The 22,056-nt window shown below is 38.1% G+C and overlaps 1 protein-coding gene across 2 annotated transcripts in view; it reads left to right on the plus strand.

The window, feature by feature from the left end:
• The first annotated feature begins 1,834 nt into the window (after window positions 1-1,834).
• Window positions 1,835-22,056, plus strand: part of Inpp4b (inositol polyphosphate-4-phosphatase type II B) — a 324,225-nt gene continuing 304,003 nt past the window's right edge. For both annotated transcript variants that reach the window (XM_076863878.2, XM_076863880.2), the window contains exons 1-2: window positions 1,835-1,953; window positions 4,168-4,284. The gene's annotated coding sequence lies outside the window, so the exon portion shown is untranslated. The remainder of the gene's footprint in view (window positions 1,954-4,167; window positions 4,285-22,056) is intronic.

A 22,056-nucleotide genomic window follows, 5' to 3' on the forward strand; every position in this document is an offset into this window, starting at 1 on the left:
TAAATCTAGCTTTTTCTTTCCTTCCATTGACATGCTGATATTATTGAAACCTTGTATCAGTCATTTATAGAACTGTAGATCTCTTGGGTTGAGCAGTAAAAGACCATGGCAAAAGGTCTTCCAAAGGAGGTTCCAGGGTGCAGGAGAGCAAATCCATACCCCTGGGGAAAAATGTAGAGATGGTAGGGTTTGATGTCAGCAAGCTGCTAGGGGATTCTAGTCATGTAGATGTGAGCACTTCATGATTCTAAGCTCTAGTTCTTAAAATGCAAAACTGCAATACTAATCCAAAGCACCATTTTGAGGAACAAAGACATAATGAGCAGAGTGCTTTAAAAAATAGTGAGGGTTAAATAAACTCTGGCTATTATTTTTTCCACACGAGCTTTCCTAAGCTCTCCTATACTGCTAAGAGGCATGTGGTTTAAATAAGGAAAACATATGAAAGAATGCCAGATAGGAATAAGAGGATCCCAAACTCTGGCAAGAAGTTAAGAAGTTAAATAATTTTTCCAGCAAAGCTGAACTATTAGAGCTCTACGAAAACCAGGCCTATTTTATTTCAGAACTCCTGCTTTTTCCTATCTCATTATGCTCCAATAAATGAGATGATCTGTAAGCAATTGAAAGGTGATAATTACATCTATGATTTCCTTTGCTTTCAAGTTTCACATCTCAGCTATATTACCTTTGTGCCCATGGATAAAGGCCTACCTGCTGCAGCAGTGCTGTGACCTGGCTTGAATACACCCATCCTCCCCTGCCTTCATGCTTTGGTCAGGGAAGTGGGGCAGGAGCTATATAGAATCCTGCAGCCCCACCAGGTGGAATCCAGGACCCAGAGCCACCAGGCTAAGCCTAACTTGAGCCACCTCTGGTGAAGGCACTTTGCATCACACTTAGCCACACACTTTACATCATATCTAGTGAGGAATGAAGTTAGTATTTCAAAACCCGGAGGGAGAATGTAGTTAGGAGAGGGGATATAGGACTTAACTGTACAAGCTATTTCTTATGGACATTTTCTTCCCCACATGGTGGGAAGGATATGTGAGAAGGAGAAAATATTCAAGTAAATATGGTATGGCGGTAAGAGTATGTAATCTGAGCCTGGTGTCTCAAGGGAAAGTTCTTAGCTGTGTGGCCCCTGGGCAAGAATTACCCCATCTTTATCCCAGTTGCTCTCTCCCAGGCTTGGCTTGGAATTCCAGACAGAGGGCTTTTTTTAACCCCTCCTCTGCTTCCTTTTCTGCTTGAGTGCTGCTGCTGCTGCTGCTGCTGTTGCTGTTGGCTGCAGGGTAATCACTCTTCCTGTTTTGGTTAGTTTGGTGCCTCTGACTGTATGTAGGAGGGCAGTTCTAGAAAATAGGTAGGAAAGGACCAAGTGCGCATTCTAACATCTGAACTATCCGGATCTCTGTCAGTAAGGGACATCCTAGTTTTTCTGGATGTGGCCGAAATCAGCTTACTTCATCAAGGAGTCTAAATTGAAGCCCAGGGTTTAATGACTAATTAAAGTCACCCAAGTCCCAGCAGGATGTGCAGAGTCACACATTAGAGCTGGGATCTCAGAGCAGTCAAGACTTGCATGAGTTGCAAATGTGGTCGGTGGAAATGAACTCTCAATTCGGCTCCGCAGCACGTGACTTCCTACTTCTGTAAGGTACTTCCAAAGGACTTCCTCTGTAAAACCAGCCTGAGTCCCGGGAGGTTTCCTTCAGCGCATAGCTAAGTTTACTTTCAGCCAGGACAGAAGTTTTCCCTGAGATACGGTGTTAGTTTCCTTTTTTTTCTTTCTTCTTTTTGTTTTTTCTCTTTCCTTTGCTGTTGCCAGCATGCAAGGATCTCGTGGCTCCTGTCCGTGATCGGAAACTGAACACAGTGGTGCAGATCTCTGTAATCCACCCCGCGGAGCAGAGTCTGATAAGATACTCCAGCACTGAAATTGTGGAGGTGAGCATGCTGTGTGCCTGCATTTCTCTCTCTCTCTCTTTCTCTCTCCCTTTTTCCCCTCCTCACCCTCCCACCTGCCGCCTGTCACCTTTTGAGCAAACAGCTCAGGGTCTGTAGCCATGCTGTTACTGTCCTCTGTCATTAAGGAACGCCTACCTGAGGTTAGTAAGCCTGCACTGGTAACTCACCAGAATAAACACAGGGGGAAACTTAACCTTTTTCAATGAAAGATTGTATTTTTCTTCTGAAGATAGGAAAGTTTCTCCTTTGAATCCCCAAATAGACATTAGAATGGAGAGAGGGGGAAATATATAGAGAGATTTTAAATGAAAGAGAAAGAACATTTATTTTAGGGAAGAGTTGTAAAGTACCCATAGAAGTTCTAAACAGGGTAAGTGTTTTTGCTCTTTTTTTTCCCCCTGTATTCTTCAGTCCGATTGTGGAAACTTTAGATACTTTGCTGTGTGTGTATTTTTCAAAGTCCAATGTTTTTTTTCAAAGAAAGGTAGGTGATTGATTTGTGAAACTGTAACGTTTCCAGGCTGAAGGTGTAAATATTACTCATCCGATGAGAGATTTCCTATTTACATTTATTGTTACTAATATGGCCTTCAGAATGTGTCAAGAGGAAACTCGTTATTGTGCTGGATCAGATTCAAAAGAGGAAGTGTTTCCCTTTTGATTATTTTGTTCGGATTGCATATTTCAGGACCTTAGTGAAGAGAGAGGTACTTCTGTGCATATCTGGAGCTGGGGAAAGTAGACTCTAAACTCCTTCAGGTTTGCTTGTTTTTCTTAGACTTGTGAGCTGAGTCTGTTTAGAACCAGGAATTTCTCTGTAAGAACTTAAGCAGCCTGCCCCAGACCTGGCTGGCTCAGAGCTGCCCGTCTGCTTTGATGCGGTTGGCGGAATAAATGATTCAGACCAGTCACTTCTATAATAGGAATGACCCAGATACCCATGCAGCCCTGAGTCTGCCCTTTGAAAATCTTAGGTTCCTGTGCCAGTGTAGTGTATAGTTCATGTTGCATTTGAATTAACAAAAATAATCTTATTCATCTAAAGATAACTTGGCTAAACTTGTAAAACTGTTGACATCCAATTTTTTCCAATCATTATTCTAAATTAGTAATTTTCAAAATATTACCAAAAACTTAAAAGAATTTATTTATTTATAAAATTCTCTTCGCCCCATTTTTTTACTGTGATAAAACACACATATCATAAAATATACCACTTTAAACATAAAAATGATTTATGTTGCAAATTTCAAAATTTTATATTTGAGCACACATTGCTATTTTTGGCTGTTTTATTCACTTAAGTATTTGACACCATAACAAGCAAAAAGTATTTGTTGAGTAAAAGAATGGATAAATGAATGAATCGTGTGGGCTTTCAGAAATTTCTATAGAAAATTGGTTTATAGACCCCAAGCAAACATTCCCATGATATTCAGATATGTATGTTTATGTGTATATATACATAATTTAGTGTTGGAAGTCAGCTCCCTAAGATTAAATCTTGGGGCATTGAAATATTCTGTATATTATATATATATAATTTATATAGTTATATATAAATAACTGTTATTTATATATAGTTATATATAAATAACTGCTTCCTGAGCTAGTTATTTCATAGTCCCCAATCTATCATATTTAAAGTTTCTTTCATTAAGTTTTTAAGTTGGTCTAGGGGGAAAAAAAAAAAAAGGTCACAGCTGATCATTTAAAAACAGGCAGATCCTCTCAGAGCAAGGCTTTCAGTTGAATCATAGCAAGGGAAAAAATGAACAGCATAAGATTACCAAATGGCTGTTTTTGAGAAAATAACTTCATGTTAGTTTTATCAGTCACTATCTTGGATTATTCACGTAAATGATAGGTTATAGCTATTAAATATATTTTAAATGGACTGACTGCTGCCACATTTTGCATATAATGAAAATAAATTGTTTTTCATGTCTCATGATTAGCAGCTCCAACAGTGATACAAGTCTATCTACCATCAGCAGCTGTACCAGTGCTCTGGGGCCCTGGGTCTCCTTGTTGCCTGTGAGCAACATTTGGCAATTCAGATCTGTCTTCTAATAGAACTATTTCCTAGAAAAAGAGCCTCAGACACACTTTCTGCATTCTCATGTGTCACCGCGTGTTGCTGACTGCAGTTGCTGCCTTATTGGATACAACTTGTCTGCTTGTGTGTTTCAGGGGACAAGAGACCCACTGTTTTTGACTGGTGTCACATTCCCATCCGAGTATCCCATCTATGAGGAGACCAAAATAAAACTAACAGTCTATGATGTCAAGGACAAGTCTCATGACACCGTAAGTACTTGTGCTTCTTTCTTTCTTTAGTAAAAGAAGGAGTTAGTTATGCTTTTTCAAACTACTGGACTTTGGATACAATTGGCATTTTTCAGAGAGGGTATTTTTACTGCATGCATGCTTGTCTTATGTTTATAGTTTGCTGGGTGTTTGTCAATTTCGCTTGGTTTATTGCCAAATTGGCAACTGGTTTCAGAGCAGAAGCTTTCAGAACAGATTTTTCTCTTTTTTAGGAAAGCTGACTTGATCTCTTGGTTTGCGTTTTTCTTGTTGATGTTGTTTAAAGCTAAGTGGGTGATAATGTGGCCAGAAAGCAAATAGAAAAGATTTAATAATATTTCAAAACTTTCAAGATATTGTAATTATTCTAAAAGCACAGATTGACAACATACCCTACTTTTAAACTTTATTATTCTTTTAAATACTGTAGATAAACTTCTTCTCTTTTCCCTGACATTTTTATTGGCACCAAAGCTAACAGAGAAAGTATTGGGAATCACTAGGCAGAAACTCTAATTGGCCTCTTTACATCAAGGCCATGCAACGTCCCAGTGGTCTTTTGTCCCAGATACTTCAATCTTCCACCTGGTTTGAATTTCTTTCCAACTGAATCATCTCTCCTGGTTAGACAACGGGGTACCAAGGCACTATCCCTTGGGGCTACTCTTAAAACTCCTGGACAGGACAGAATGCTACTGGGGACATATTGAAAAGAAGGAAGAAGTACTTTCCTTTATATCTGTCCCCTTAGAATGAACTTGTGTGTTGTCAGGGCAGGGAAACTATGGAATCATCAATGGTGGTCAAAAGTGAAGTAAGAGACAGGAAAGGCTTTGATGGCAGGTGGGGACTTTGATGGAAGCTAAGGGACACAGCCAGGCCTATAGAAGAGCACAGTGCCTCATGCAGGGGAAATTTGCTTTAAACACTGCCCACACTTAGGCATTTCTGTTTGATCCATGATAACTTTTACTCGTCTTTCCGTTCTTCACTGGTAGGTGTATGACACAGGTAGAAGGAACTTCCTTTCTGTCCAGTGCTGGGCATATTTAGTAATCTATACTGAAGGTATTTCAACTCACCTTAGCCCCAGAAAAGATCACTTCTTCAAAATGGTAGAGCAGAGTCTCATTTCAACACACCACAGGTACATGCTATAGAAATAGGCATGGTGGCCTGGTGGGTTTGTAAGAGGGCAGGTTCTACAGTGACACTGGGTGGTTTTGTGTCCCTTACCAGCTTTGTGACTTTGGGAGAGTTAATTTCCAGTGCCACTGCTTCCTCTTTTATAATACTCACCTTGGGAGACTGTTATATGGGTGAAATAAATTCATACACATAAGCTGTGTAGAAGACTGGGGCTGCAGCTGCTGCTGCTGCCTTTGGTATTGCTGTTGGGCTGCTGCCTGATGGTGCCTCCTAAATAGTAAAAAATCAAACCAGAGGCTCTCTACCAGTGTCTTTTCCTGTATTTACTAAATTGGTCATAAGTGGTCCCACATTTTTGTTTCTGACATCTTTGAAAAAAGGGCAAGGATTTGGGTTAAAACCACAACTGAAAGATATTTGTTTAGGAGCTTTGTCTTTTATTCTCAATTTGTGAGATAAATGTGGAAAAGTGGTTGACTATGAGTGTGGCTCTGGACCTGTTGTGACAGAACTTCTCCAAAGCCCTCACATATGGCTGGTTTTGAAACCTCCAATCAGAGAAGAGAGAAAGGGAGAGGAAGGGAGAAAAATCACGAAGTTGGGGAGGAGGGAGCTCTGGGTCTTCAGAATGGGAGATAGAACTGTGCAGAGGAGGAATAAGCAGAGAATGACCAGAAGGAAAGGGAAAGCAAGCAGAAACGACAAGATTTCATGTTCTGCAATGCTCATGGTTAAGTGCAATCCTCCAGCAGCTCCAGGGTATACGCAGGACGGACAATGTGAAAAGGCCAGAGTTATAGGCATACACCATGCTACACAGCTGGTGATATTGCCCTGAGCACTTGGTTTTGTTAAGGATTTAGAAATATCCATGCTCGAAGTATTAAATACTGAAGGTGTTTGTATTTCCTTCAAGTCTCTTCATTTAAAATGTGCATGCATATTAGTGCTCCAGAGATAAACAATTTGCTTACTCATTAATTATGCTTTTTGTTGACTCCAGTTCTGGAAACTAATTATTTGGGGTCTTTTAAAGACTTTCTTCCTTGATCAGAAGTGTTATCACATGAAAGTATTGGACGAACTGGAATCCCTGCTGTGAAATAAAATTTTTGAAATTTGAACATACTTAAGAAATGCAGCTGGCTTTCATTTACCAAGTGCTGTTAATTAAGGCATAACCTCTTCCTTAAAATAGCTAAGTTAGCTCCAGCGATGGAAGTGTAAATAGAAACACAGTTCATTGATATGCTAATAGTCCCTGTGGACTGGTAGTCTTTATCCTGGAATTTTTTTCCCCTGAATTCTTACTTTTTCCTTGGAGGTGGGTGGCCCGGAGAGGAAAAAAGAGATTTAAAATACAGCTATTAATTGTAAGCACTTAAAAGTCCAAATGCTTGAAGATCATAATACTTTTAAGGTATAAGCAATGAGACTCTGAATATTTATGTTATTTTAAAAGATAATGTTACATGCATGCCTTTAAATGTCTTTTAACTGGCTGGTTCTTGCAAATCATTGCTTATACTACACTGGCCCATAACCATCAGATCTTCTCTTCTGGTTGATTGCCAATTAGTTAAGTCCAATGACTAAGTTGCTTCTGTTTTCCTATTGACCTTATGATTACTTAGGATTAATTGGGCAAATAAATATGTTACTTTACCCTTTCAAATTCATTTACATACATACTAGTCTTAGATATTTTTAAAGAGAAGTAATGAACTTTTCCTCTATGTCCTTGACACAGCAACTACTTTGCTAACTACTTATTGTTCTTGTACACTTCTAAAAATCCAGACCTAGATTGATTATCCTTGGTGACTTTAGTAGAAATGCAATTAATCATCATAACAAATGGGAAGAGTCTAACTGTTGATTTAGAATGGCTTTCCTTTCCTCCTACTACATCCTTCATCTTTCAGTTCTGTGCTGAGTCCCTCCCTGAGGCCGATGGATGGAAAAGGCTTGGCAGATGGGGGTGAGTTGAGTTCTAGGGGCTATTAGCATCCTTAAATAGGATTCATGTGACATTTTGATTATTTTCCTCATTATGAGGGGATCATTTTTTTTTCAGGATGGGCTGCTCCAACATCCAGCTGTTTGGTGGGGTCTTTAAAGCCTGAAATTAAAGCCCATGGCTGGAAGAAGAAAGCCCAAGTTCTTTTCAGTGAAGTTGATGTCTGGTGATTTAACAATTGTACATCCCACTTCAAATCTCCTGGAAACTGAAATGTGGACAAACATGTTTTCAGAACATTATTTACAGTCTTAGGGAGTCAGGCTGAGAATTTGAGGTTTTCACATGTCACAGTGGAAACTTCAGGACAAGGAATAACTTAGGAAGCAAAGACTAGCACTATCAAAATCTGCCCCTTTCCTCCTTCCCTCCCATGCAAGTAGGTATTTTTGAAGGTAGGACAAGGCTCTTTCAGATCCCCACTGAGGACAGCCAGCCATCAAAACTGCAAACATATATGACTAGGTTACAAAGTTGTTTTTGCCCATCGTTGAAATGTGAATCTCTGCTCTGTTTTGCAGAAGTGCACATTGACCCTGTTCTTTTTACTCTGGGGGTAAATAGATGTTTGCTATATCCTCGTTAACTTATAGGAAAACATCTAGATGCCAGTAGACACTGAACATTTCTCAGGTAAGGATATATACCTGGAGATGTTTTTCATTACCAATTACTAGCAACCCTCATTAGAACTTTTCAGAAAAGTGAACTTCTCAAGATTGGGTGTAAATTTATTGAATTTTGTGTGTTATATGCACAAGGCACTCTGGTTATAATATGATTTCCTAGATAGTAGTATCTAGTTTACTATTTTCATTTTTTACCCCTAGGGAAAATAAAAGTATTTTGTGTTTAGAATAATTTGACTTTCCTTGGTGTTCTAAACTGGCTTCTGAAGAACAAGTCCTAAGTATGTTTGTTGAGGTTTAAATTCCGCTGGCTGTTTTTCCTCTTGATCAGCATGACATGAAACTGTGAGTGAAGAAAAATAAATTGAGATTTCCAGTCACTGAGTACATACCAAACACTATATTTAATATGTGATGCAGGGTTTCCTCTTTAACCCCCATGTAACTCCTTTGAAGAAAGTGTTATTATGCCCATTTTCAAGATGGAAGAAACTGATATTCTGAGATATTTCAGCCAGGTCAGAGAGCTCCCTTATTTTTTTCAGCCTATGTGATGGCACACACATCTTTGATAGGTTTCCCTTCACTTTTACCCTACAGTATAGCACCTTTACTTCAGCTGATATTTTGAAACACTCCCTTTATTTGGAGTTTAAAAGTTGGTTGAGGAAAAAAAAGTCAGTATTCAAGTGTAGGGAAAAAGATCCATACCCTAAATATTTAAGCCCTTAAGCATGTATAACTTAATTGCAGATGTGCAAATAAATTTTATAATGAAGTGGCCAACTCCTATTGATGGAAAAAAAAATGTCTGTTAATATTGTGAAATGCCTCAGTTTATGGCTCAAATTTTGCTTTCCTCTTCCTGGCTTTGTTTTTCCCTTCCCTGTGTTCTATGTGGTCTTGAGCTTGGCCATGTGCCCTGTCTTTGCCTTTTGGAAGCTCCTGTCTCTGTTGTCACTTGATCTGTGATGGGAGTTACGGATTCTATGTAGAAGGAGCTCAGGTTTCTTAAATGTTACTGAGTCGCATTTAGGTAAGTTCACTTTCTTTCTACCTGCCAAAAAGTAGCATATATTTTTACAAAGGCATATGTATTTTTTATTGAGGCATAATTTGCATAGAATAATATATAAAGATATCCAGTGTTTGATTTGATGAATCTGACATTCACACGTGCCTATGTAGACATTTGTTTATTCCAGAAGTCCCCTTGCCACCCGATACAGCTCGAGGCAGCCACTTTCCTATCGACTTGTTTTGCTCTTTGTGGAAATTTGCATGAATGAAATCATGCAGAATGTGTGCTTCCAGTAGCTGGTGTCCTTTGCTTTACAGGTTGTTTAGATTTATTCATTTGTTGCATGAATCAATAGCTCATTCCTCTTATTGCTAAATGGCATTCTGTTCTAGTGATATGCCACAGTTTTTTTTTTTTTTTACACATTTTCTTATTCAAAGACATTTAGATTGCTTCTGGTTTTTGATAATGATGAATGAAACATCAATAAAAATTTGTGTACAAATATGTTTTTAATAAGGGCTTTTATTCTTTTGAGTAAAAACTGAGGAGTATAATTGTGAGATTATAAGAGAGATTCATGTTTAATGTTCCTAAGAGCTGTCAAAGTGTTTTTTCAAATTTGTTATATGACTTTATACTCCTAATTATAGTAATATATGAAAACTACAGTTACTAATAGCACACAAGATTGCCAATCATTTTCATTTAGCTTTTCCACTGAGCTTACAGTAGTATCTCATTGTGCTTAGGATTTGCATTTTCCTGATGACTAATTATGTTTAGTATCTTTCTCAATGCTTATTGGGGTCATCTATTTTTTATAAAGTCTTTTGTCTATCTAAAAATAGTTTTCTTTTTATTATTGATTTATAAGAGTTCTTTGTCTATCATAAAAGTGATTTTTTTGAATATATGTATTACAAGTTTTTTTTAGACCTTGATTTCCTAATCATTTCCTACTGGTATATTTCAATGATCAGAAGTTTTAGATTCTACATCCAACTTATTAATTCTTTAACTTATAGTGTTTTTAAAAAAGAAAATTTGATAAGAGCACTTAACATGAGAACTATACTCTCAAAACATTTGAATTCAATATTTTTAACTACAGGGCTCATGTTGTACAGCAGATCTCTAGGACTTATTCATCTTGCTTAACTCAGACTTTATGCTGGTTAATTACCACTTCCCAATTTTCTGTGCCTAGCCCCTGGTGACCACACTTGTACTCTCTGATTCTATAGGTTTGACAACTTTAGATACTGAAAATATGTGGACTCATGCAGTGTGTGTCCTGAAAACAGGCTATGTCACTTAGCATGATGCTATCCAGGTTGATCCATGTTGTCACATATTGTAGGACTTCCTCCTCCTTTTAAGAATGAATAATATCCCATGGGTGTATTTACCACATTTTCTTTATCTGGTTATCAGTGGATACTTAGGTCATTGCCCATCTTGTCTGTTATGAATAGTGATGCAGTGGCCATAGGAGTGCTCATGTGTCTTAGAGATCCTGCTTTTAATTAGTTTGGATTCACACCCAGAAGTGGTGTTGCTGCATTATATGGTCAGTCTAATTTTAATTTTCTTGAGGAATGTTCTAGAAGGTGTCTAAACTCTCTAAATTTCAATTTGGTTTATTTTTACACTCAGTTTTCTGATAGGTTTAACAAAAGCTATGATGTTGCAGTGTGTCTGACTTTTCAGTGTCACAATGGGGGTGAGGATTACTTGTAACTTTTTACATCTTATCCTCTCTACACATTTCCATTTCTATCTCTGTCTCCTTTATTTCCTCATCTTTGCACTTTACATATTAGGTAAATTTTATTCTGTGCTGCTGCTCTTTGCACTATCTTTTTCTCTCATTCTCTCGTGTGCCACACCTATTTATAATAGTCTAGTACTTTTTTCTGTATCATCTCTTCAGAGGGATTTTTGTTGATATTTTTGAGTTGGACTCTCAAAAGAGAAGAAAAGGGTATTTATTGATCCGTCCCCTCTTTCTATAATAAATAATGATGTTTGCTTGGAGAAAGACTGATATTTGATGGTAGAATAATATGATGAAATTAATCATGAATATCTTTTTTTATTTTTAAACTTTTGACCATAATATTATAAAACCACTAGCCAAGGGGCTATGGCTGTGGCTTAGTGGTAGAGCACTTGCCTAGCATGTGTGAGGCACTGGGTTCAATTCTCAGCACCACAAATAAATGAACGAATAAAATAAAAGTCCATCAATATCTGAAAAACAAACAAACAAACAAAAAACACTAGCCAAATACATAGGGAGAAATACCCATGTTATTGTTCTGAGCAAAGATTTCTTGGATATGACCTCAAAAGCACATGCAACAAAAGCAAAAATAAACTAATGGGGTTGTATCAAACTATACAGAAGCTTCTACACAGCAAACAAAACAGCTAGTATAGTGAAAACACAACACACAGAGAAAATATTTGCATTCTGTATATCTGATAAGGTTCTGATATACAAAATTTGTAGGGAGCTCAAACCACTCAATAATATGAAAACAACCTAATTTTAAAAAGTAGGCAAAATATATGAATAGAATTCTCTAAAGAAGATATAAATGGCTAATGAGTATATGAAAAAGTCTTCATCATCACTAATCATCAGGGAAATAGAAATGTAAACTATAATGAGATAGTCTCACATTCACTGGAATGGTTATTAGCAGATAGACCAAAGACAAAAGGGTGGGTGAGGAGGTAGAAAAAAAAGTGAACTACTGGTGAAAAATATAAGTTGATATAGTTTTTATGGAAAACAGTCAGTTGGTTCCTCAAAAAATTAAAATGGTACTAGCATATGATCCAGCAATCCTACTTTTAGTATATATCCAGAGGAATTAAAATTAGATGTCAAAGAGATATCTGCATTCCTACATTCTTTGCTGCATTATTCCTCATAATAAGAAATAGAACCAACCTAAGTGCCCATGGACAGATAAATGGGTGAAGAAAATGTGAGATTTGTACACAGTGAAATCTTATTCAGCCACAAATAGAAGGAAATTCTGCCATTTGTGGCAACATGGGTGAATCTGGAGGACATCCTGCTAAATGGAAGAGGCCAGACACAGAAAGAAGATATCACATAATCTCACCTAGGGGTGGAACATAAAGAAGTTGAATGCGTACCACTGGAGAGCAGAGTGGTGTTTTCTGGAGGTTGGAGTGGATAGAGAGAGGGGAGAATGCTGATCAGTGAGTGCAAGGCTTCAGTTAGAAAGGAGGAAGAAACGTCAGGTTCTCTTGCCCATAATGGTGACTATAACTAATAACAACGGGTTACATATTTCAAAATCTCCAAGAGTAGATTTCAAACGCTCTAGCCATAAAAATATGATTGTCTGAGGAGATGGATTTGTTAACTAGCTTGATTTAAATCCAAAACTTAACATGAGACCACAGCAATTAAATCTGTACAGTGTTATGGCAAGAATGGACAAATAGAAAAAAGAGGCAGAATATAGGTCAGCCTCAGCATCCTGTGAGATCTAAGCAACTTAGTAATACCCTGTCTCAAATAATCTGAGAGTTTTTTATATATATGAAAAGCTAAATTACATTAAAACTCCCAGAAAATAATCTGAGAGTTTTTTAATATATAAAATATATATTGTTATATATAAAATATATATTTGTATATAGAATCCAGAAGTGGATTCCAGCATACATGTAAACATAGCAAAACAAAAATCACGTGACACAACATAGATACATTCAATTATTTTTTAATTTATATATTTTTAAATTAAAAATTTCTTTTCATAAATGAATCCATAGATAAAATATTTTGCCTTTGGGTAAAGGCCTGGATTCTCAGATGCTTGACTGTGAAGTAGCCACATTCTTTTTCCTTGGGGACCAACAAGAAATATTGTCTCAGCAGATGTGAAGTCTCAATGCTCTCACCCTTGACTGTACGTGAATGAGTAAGTTCCAGAAAAATTGTTTAACCTCTTTTGACATTGCAGTACATGGAATTAAAATTACCTTCTTTCAATTAAATAAGAATCATTGGATAGGACCACTTGAAACTCTGTTTCTGAGGGAGGACAACTTCACTACTATTAATCACCCCCAGCAGAGAAGCATAACCTAACCTGCATTTCTTAAGGGAATGGATGTTGAGCTGAGGCTCAGCTCAGTGAGAACTTGGGCCAGAATTCCCTATTTAACATAATTTTTTAAAAACTCAAAAGTTATTTTTATGGGAAGAAGGAATATTGGGGATAAAATTTCCTTGAAGTTTATGGGGGGTAAAAAGATAATATCTAAGAAGAGCCAGGGAGATACACATATATGTATATCTGGCCCAACCTGCTGTCTTATATATACGTGTGTGTGTGTGTGTGTGTGTGTGTGTGTGTGTGTGTATGTGTGTGTATTTAAATATTAAGACTTATCTGATCAGGCATCAAAACTTAACATGAGACCTCAGCAATTCAATCTGTACAGTGTGGACAAATAGGAAAAAGAGGCAGAATATAGAATCCAGAAGTGGATTCCAGAATACATTATGATTAGCTTTGATTTAGATTGCTTTAACTCAGCAGGTAAAGAGTAGATTATCTAAGAAAACAGAGCTGTGAAAAAACTGTTCATCTTGAAAAATAATATTACAGTTATATCATATTTCATATATGGAAATACATTGCAGATAGCTTAATTAAGTGTGGGAAAGCTAAATTACATTAAAACTCTCAGAAATAATCTGAGAATTTTTTTTATACTTATCTGCATAATCTAGGGGTGAGGAGCAGAGGAAATTTTTTGAGGAATGGCAGTTCAAAAAGATACATAGTAATATATAACTCTATGGTATCTAAACATTTTTTATGAGAAATATGGCATACAAAAGTAGATGTGAAATATAATTTGCATTTTGCAGATTGGTAGGTTAATCCCCGTAGAATAGAGTTCTATTTTGAGAAAAATGGTCAAAAAAATTGAGTAAAGAATTTGAAAATATGGTCTTGAGCAATATGAATAAATCAGCAAAAAAAAAGAAACATGAAAAATGTTCTAATTGTCTTTATATGAAAACATAACATTAGAATAGCAATGTGATTACCATTTTTTTTATAAGACTGGCTAAAATTTCAAAGATCATGACATTTTAATGATTTTAAAGATCAGTGCCATTCCCATGCTAATAGGTCTTCCTACAGATTTCCTTACTTCTAATAAAATGAATGTCACTTAAAAAGACGAGTGCCATTCCCATTATCTGGACACAAAATCTGTGGGCCTGAGAGGAACGTCACTTTTGCATTCTGAAGCTTCAGCACATCAGGACTGTCAGCGGTCCCCTACGGGAGGGACTGTCCTGAGCAAGTGGCAACTTGGGAGCATACTGGCAGGTGCGGGCCCAGGGAGACTCAGGGGACCTCCTGTCAGTGGTCATCATATGGATTGAAGGCAGTCACTGAAAATATCACCCGCGGCAGGTTCCTGCAGAGAAGGAGGAAAATTCCAGTCGTTCGAAATATTTCATGAAGTTCCTGGGAACTCCCTGAAACAACTAAGAGGAAGTTCAAAAGGCGCTCTGTGTTCTCCACTAGCAAGTGGGAACACATCATTGTGCTATGTTATAGCCAGTAAATGGTATAACACAGTCATACTCAAAGTAGACATAGAGCATTGATCTTTTCGCAACAAAACACAAATTAAGTAATCTGATAACTGACTGACCTCTGAGATTTGTGAGTGACACTGAAGCCTGAATGGAAAGGCAGATTAATTTTGTTTCAGGTTATTTCCCTTGATAGAATATATGGATATATGCTTTATTCTTAACTTTTAAGGGCTTTGCAGTTGTTACCATTTGCCTGGGGGCTTAGGTCTTTTAGCACTTGCTGGCCCACCCTGCTGTCTTGTCTACACTGCAGCATCCTTGACACTGCAGTATGTGCAGGTAATGCTTAGTGAACTGACTGTCTGGTGGTGGGGAGCCCACCTGATGGCAGGTGCTGGAGTCATGAGTCTTGCATCGGCTTCTCATTAATGCTTGGTTTCGTAAAGCTGAAATGTGACATTGTTGGCAAAATATTTCTTCTGCTTAGAAAGGTGCAGAAGCTAGAAATTTAAAAGGTTATTCTGCTTTGGCTGGGAATAGCTTTTAATTACCAAAAGTTTATATATGCTGCACCATGGGAACAAAAGGAAATTCTAAAGAAGCATGGCCTTTCATTGGAGTTCTTTGAATGGAATGATAATTACAACTAGTTTGGGGTTGGCCTTTCAATTCAGGTACAGATTATTTTTAAACTCAGAAAAGTCGTTTGTACCACTGCAGCAGATGATGTCACATACTGAAAAATGTTAAGGACATCTGTTTCCACATCACAAAGATTTTGTTCTCCTTTTGCCATAAGCTGGGTTACTTAGGTTTTCATAGCAGTGACGCAAGCTGTCTTTGAAGATGCACTTATTCAGGCTGGAGCTAAAGGCTGAGGTGACAGCTGCTCCTTACACACTGTCCCAAGGAATTTGTGTGTGAACTCACAAAGATATCAGTCTTTCACACAAACTTGGGTAATAGTTTTGAATCATGCTACGGAGAGCAGCTTTTGGAAGGCACCATTGAAATGTGTTGAATCAGTGATACCTAGCATTTTATATAATATGCTGATGTTCTAAAATTGCCCCTTAAAAAAAAGCACTGATAATTATAACAGCGCTTTGCAATGTGTGAAAGAAGTTTCTAAGAAAATATTAACTGCATAGGACCTAAGTATAAACAACAGCTCACCCATCACAACCCCCACCCCATCCCCACTCAGGGAATTTGAAGCACATGTTTTAGCTACTACATTTGCTTTTCATTCTTGAATTTCAGTTCAGACACAGTGAAACACGCAGAGCAGCTTATTCTGGCCTCAGAGTAACAAAGAAACTGGCATCTCATCTTAAAAACTCTGGCCTTGTAGCTATGGATTCACACCTGTACACAATTTTAAATATGAGTTTTGTGCATTGAGTAATATTCACAAAGTCGTGCATTAGGTAAGGCTTTCAACTTTAAATTCTAGGCTCAAGATCATTTGTAGCTGTAGAAAGCCCACAATATCTTTCGGGCGTTGTTGATATTCAGAGGAATGTTCTCTGTACACTGAGACCCTCTGCAGTTAGTGCAGGTTTGAGGTGGAAGCATGTCTTCCAGGGTTTATCCTCTCTTTTTTCTTTTTTCCCAGAATATATGTGGAACAAACACCTTTCCTTCTCATTAGTTTCTTTAGTTTGAACTTGCAACCTAAGCAAGTATCTGAGAAAAGACAATACCAAACTGGAAACGAATGATTACAATAGAAAATGAGAGGCATTTGAAAATCCCACCAAAGGATGGGAGAACAAGGTTTCTGAACACCACGAGGGGAAAACACAGACAACACAGATTATTGAAAGCCATGCCAGGGACATTTGAAGATTTAGGATCAAGGATACAATTCTGTGTCTCCTCGTAGATTCCTTCTCAATCATAATGTCATGTTGAGAACAGAGGACACAAGGTTTTGTGGGTTTGTTTTTTTTAATGATTTCACCGTGATTTTATTTGTACTCACATAAGCACTGGGGGAGTAGGAGGCTGTTAATCTAGCCCCAGAGAGCTCCCTGGATGCCTTCATTTTAAACATTCTCTTGTGTTTGCAGATCTGAGGACATATTTTCATGTTTCTATCTTGTTTGCTAATTCCACCACTCCATCCTTGAAAATAAGAGCAACATCTTTGTATCTTCCACAATCCTTTTATTGCTCAGGGATATTTGGTCCTCTAGTTCCATCATTAATCCACTGTCATTTCTTGAGCCCCCAGGATGCATGGGCCAGGTCCTTCTGATGATGGCTTTTGCTGTTGGTATCACCCCAAGTGCTTGTGACTTGCTGTTCCTTCTCTCTGATATTCTTGGAGAATAGGGGAGCAGCCATTAGGTTTTATTTCACATGGGTTTTTTGATATCTCTGCCTCAGTTTCCCCCACTCACTGTTAATTGGTTTCAGAGGTTCAGTCCGTGTTGGGCCACATTGCCTTGGGCCTAAGGCAAGGCAGAACATCATGGTGGAAGTGTGTGGCTAAGAAAAGCTGCTCAGGGCTGGGGATGTGGCTCAAGCGGTAGCGCGCTCGCCTGGCATGCGTGCGGCCCAGGTTCGATCCTCAGCACCACATACAAACAAAGACGTTGTGTCCGCCGAAAACTAAAAAAATAAATATTAAAAAAAAAAAAGAAAAAGAAAAGCTGCTCAGCTCATGGCATTCAGAAAGCAGAGGAGAAAACACAACATTTAAAGTCAACAGCTGTAGTTTCAGATCTGCCACTTCACTGTGTGACTTTGGACAAGTTCTCTCATTTTGGATCTCAGTTTCTGCAGCTCCAAAATGGAGACTTCAATATTGACTCTCTTCACCACTGGAAAGAATATTGTAAAACTCATGGGAAATTGCTTTGGAAGTAGAAAATGCAAGAGAAATGCAGGTATCAGAAACATTTACTGCAAATATTATTTTTGTACTTGGGGATTCTTTTCTAAGTGACGCTGTGTATTTCCAAGAGAAGGATTAGTGGTTTAATGGTAATCAGACTCCACAAGGTTGACGATGTTCCCAGTGCGCCCATCAATCTGAGTCTCATCTATGTTCTTGTCAGGTGATTGTGTCTGGGGAGAGACCCTGGGCTGATGCACCAGAGTTATTTCACTTTGAAATGCATGAAGAACAAGGGATAAGAAGCTATTTTACCTGGTTTTATTTTAGTATTTCATTACTGTTGATACTTAGTTTTCTGATACTCTAACATTCATTTCCTGAGTGAGTATTTCTTTCCCAAAGGGGAGAAAACCTGCCTAGACATGCCCACGCTTTCCATTGTCATAAAGTCATTTTGATATACCTGATTCTCATTTCTGTCAGGTTACAAATGGCAGTGTGTCCGTGGGTCTCTCTTCTAAAACCACACAGAAAAAAGAATGACAGAGACACACACTCTTCTTTCAGATCGTACTTGTACCTGATGGGCTGACCAGCAAGTCACCCTGTCCCTCTTCTTCACCCTTCTGATTTCTCCAATCATGTTTGATATTTGAGACATCACTCCCACTGTCCAAAATGAAAGGCTTTTGTAAGACTCTTTGACCTTGAACATGGCAAAAAAGTAAAAGCAGCAAATAAAAAATCACTTTCTCTGTTTCATACAATCTTCCTTTGCTTTCTTTAAAGACATTTGTTAGAAAAAGATTAGCAGAATGTATCTTCTCTAGCCTGACCTCATAAGTAGGTTAGATTGTTTGAAGCAACATCTGAGACCATAGCCACCTAAAAATCATGCAAAAATTCCCTTCCCCAAGGGAAAAAATGGTTTAACCAGTTAGACACTCAGAAACATCAAAGATAAAATAGAAGAAAGATTTAAGTTCTATTGCTTAATCACACATTGGACCAGAGTACAAGTGGTATTAATGAATGGCAGACCAGAGAGAGGACAGTCACACTGTGCTGTTCTACATGTCCCTGCACCATGTATAGCATGGCTGATTGTACTTGAATATTAAAATCAACAAACAAACAAATGTTATAATGTTTCATCAGGTAATAAAGAGTTTGGATACACCATTTTATTTGATCATCATAGGGGTCCCCTCCATTCAGAGTGTCACTATACAGAAGAGGGAACTGGAAATTGAATTTAAATTTGCTTAAGGTCATATTGAACTGTGAGCCAGAGTCCAGGCCTTCTGACAATGAATCCAATGGACTAAGGAAGTTTCCAAGGAATAGTCTAAGGTACCTAACTATGTTAAATCTTTTGGTTTGATGATGACTTCCAGTCAGTTCACGGCTGAAGATAACCTCCACTTGTAAGTGTGGTCTGGATCTTACTTCCTGAGGGGAAATCTTCTGTGGACATCTAGAGTAACTGGGTAGATGATGCCTTATACCACAGGAGCCACGGGATCTGAGCACACAAGCTAAAACGTCCTGATAACCTTTCTTTTTCCATTTCAATCCTGGTAACCCTGTCTGACCTTGCTGTAGAAAAGCTGTGATAATTATATGAAGTCAGTGTCATTGGTTCCTGTCTTGGGTTTGCTGAGTTCAGGATGTAAAACTCTGCTACAGATGAACCGATATCCGGGAAGAGCTAAATCATATTGTCATGTGATCATGAGATCTTATCCCAGGTTGCCGATAATGTCAAGATGAAAATAGTCAAGTGGGAAGATGAACTGTGTATTTCAAGGCTGTTTCCCCGGATGGGAAGTTCCTAGAGATTACATTTGCTCCACCACCGCTTGTTCTATCACAGTTTAGTTTACACTAATTCTCTATAAAGTGCTATGTAGTAAGAATACAAAGAATCTATATATAAGTATTCTTTATATTAATTTAATCTCATTATGATAAATTCGACATGCAGATGGGATATCCATGTGCAAATATGTAGACAATCATTTGGAAGTAGTTGGATGGAATTAAGTGATAGGGATAAGATTCATGTCTAGAAGCATCTAATAGTAGCTTAAATAATTAGTCATTATTTTTTTCTTACACTACAAAAAATTCAGATCCAGGCATTTGCTGGTATTGGTTCATATGCCTCACACTATGATGAGAGGCACAGGATTTTTCTCTTTGTACTTTACCACTCTAATCATCTTGACCTTTAGTACACATTTGTCTCTTACTGCATGGTTAGGAGATTAAGTGCAGTAATTCCCAAGGCCTCCTGCTTGCTTTTTAAGCCAGGAAGCCAAATGGAAAGAGTTGTTCCTCTGATTTTGACTCTTTTATTCAGGAAAGAAAAGCCATCTCAGTCTCATTCTTGAATCTCATTGGCCAAAATTGTGTCCAGTGCATCTGTTCTTCCAAATTCTTTGTAGTGGCATGTGCAAAAAAGAAGCTGGTTGGGAATGACTTTTGGGTTAAGCAAGTGGCCACTGGCTTTCGAATAACAATTAAAAAGGGAGACTTACTGAAACCATCTTTGAAAATGAGAGATTCAAGAAAGAAAGGAGGGGGAAAATGATCCAAGACAGTACCTTGGGAAATACTGACAGAGGGCATGAGAGATGGTCAGCTTCCAATAAAAATGATAAAGAGCAGTAAGAACAGAAATAGAGGAAAGTAAATATAGTGCAGTGGGAAACTGAATAGTGGGGCAGTTTTAAGATAGAGAGAAAGGGCAGCATTGCCTAGCTCTACCCAGATGTCCAGGAAGATAAAAAACAAATTGGACTCAGGGATTAGAAGGCAGGTCACTAGCTTTGAGAAAATACTCAGGTGCAGAGAAAGAGCTTGGAGGTTAAGAGGTGAATGAGGAGACTTGTAAACACTGAGTGTCAGAAAGAAGGAAGAGGATAGCAGTGCCAGTAAAAGAGAGATTGTTGGATGCTCGGGTGTGTTTGGACACATTTGTGGATGTGTTCTAGGCTACCTGTGCACACAGTAGTGAGTCACCTGGAATCCTGGGGTAGAGGGGAGGTGGGGGTTCCAGAACAGAAAGGTGCAGCTGTCTTGGTAATTTGTTTAGACTAGTAACAAAGAAAACACACACACACACACACACACACACGCACACACACACACAGTTATAGATACATGTAGACATTTAAGTTCAAATTGTAAAATTTCTTCTGTGGCATCACCTATGCTGCAGTCCTTTCTTTGGATCAGTTTATCAAGTAAATAATAAAATGCCTGTTTTGAAACCACACCATTTGAATAACAAGTGGGAGAATTCTTTTTCATGATGCATTTGGCAGTTCTGGTGGGAAGTAAATTGTATTATGTGACGCTCACCAGTAATATGACTTCCCTGAGGACATAAGGAGATTAGTGTCATCTAGTGATTCCTTAATATTTATTACCAGCTCAGTAAAAAAGATTATTTTGACTGGTTTGACAAAATCCAGGAATCCAGAATAAATATGCTAAAAAGAAAATCATGTGGAAGAATGAGGGAATGAAGATCAGAAATTACATTCAGTAATAACATATATGCTGCTTCTTGGCACCATCTCAAAAACATTGCAATATGAAAAGCTTCCCCTTTTATTAACATCTCCTCTTCATTCTACATCTAAGAAATCCAGATCACTGCAGAAAGTATCAGCACAAAAAAGTATGTCTTTGCTTATTAGAACAGGGACACTGGCATCATGGTTGAGATTATGAGCCTGGGCCCACTTGCAATAGGTGTCTGTCCAAATTTCAACGCCTTTTATTTTAGTTTTTAAATTTTTGGTACCAGGAACTGAACTCAGGGCCACCCCACCATTGAGCCTCATCCCTACCCCTGTTTTGTATTTTATTTATAGACAGGGTCTCACTGAGTTTCTCAGTGCCTTGCTTTTGCTGAGGGCTGGCTTTCAACTCACGATCCTCCTGTGTCAGCCTCTCCAACTACTGGAACAGGCCTGCACCACCACGCCTGGCCCAAACCTTTTAATTCTGTACGTATCAGCCAGTTACTTAGCCTTTCTAGACCTCAATTTACTCATCAAAGAAATTGGGGACCATCAGAGTAGTGACTGCTGGGGTGTTTGTAGGGGGATAACTGGTGCACAGCTCCAGCCAATGCTGGCCACGCCATTGCTGCATGGGGCAGGCTACTTGCTCTTGCTGCTGGTCTTAATATTATTACATAATCTTTATTTGTATTTTACTACTATAATGAACCTTGAAAATGTTTTGTTTTATGTGTATTTTAACAATAACCAAAGAAAAATTCTCACCTGGGAGAATAATAAAGAATAGCATTTCCTAAATGACACTTTAACTTGTATATTTGCATTCAAATATGTATCATTTCCATTTAACTTTTTTTAGATGGGGTTTCACAGTGTTTCCCAAGTTGATCTTCAACTCTTGGGTTCAAAGAGACCTCCCACTTCAGTCTCCCCAGGAGCTGGCTTG

This window comes from Callospermophilus lateralis, chromosome 8 (assembly GCF_048772815.1).
Source record: "Callospermophilus lateralis isolate mCalLat2 chromosome 8, mCalLat2.hap1, whole genome shotgun sequence".
Lineage (NCBI taxonomy): Eukaryota > Metazoa > Chordata > Mammalia > Rodentia > Sciuridae > Callospermophilus > Callospermophilus lateralis.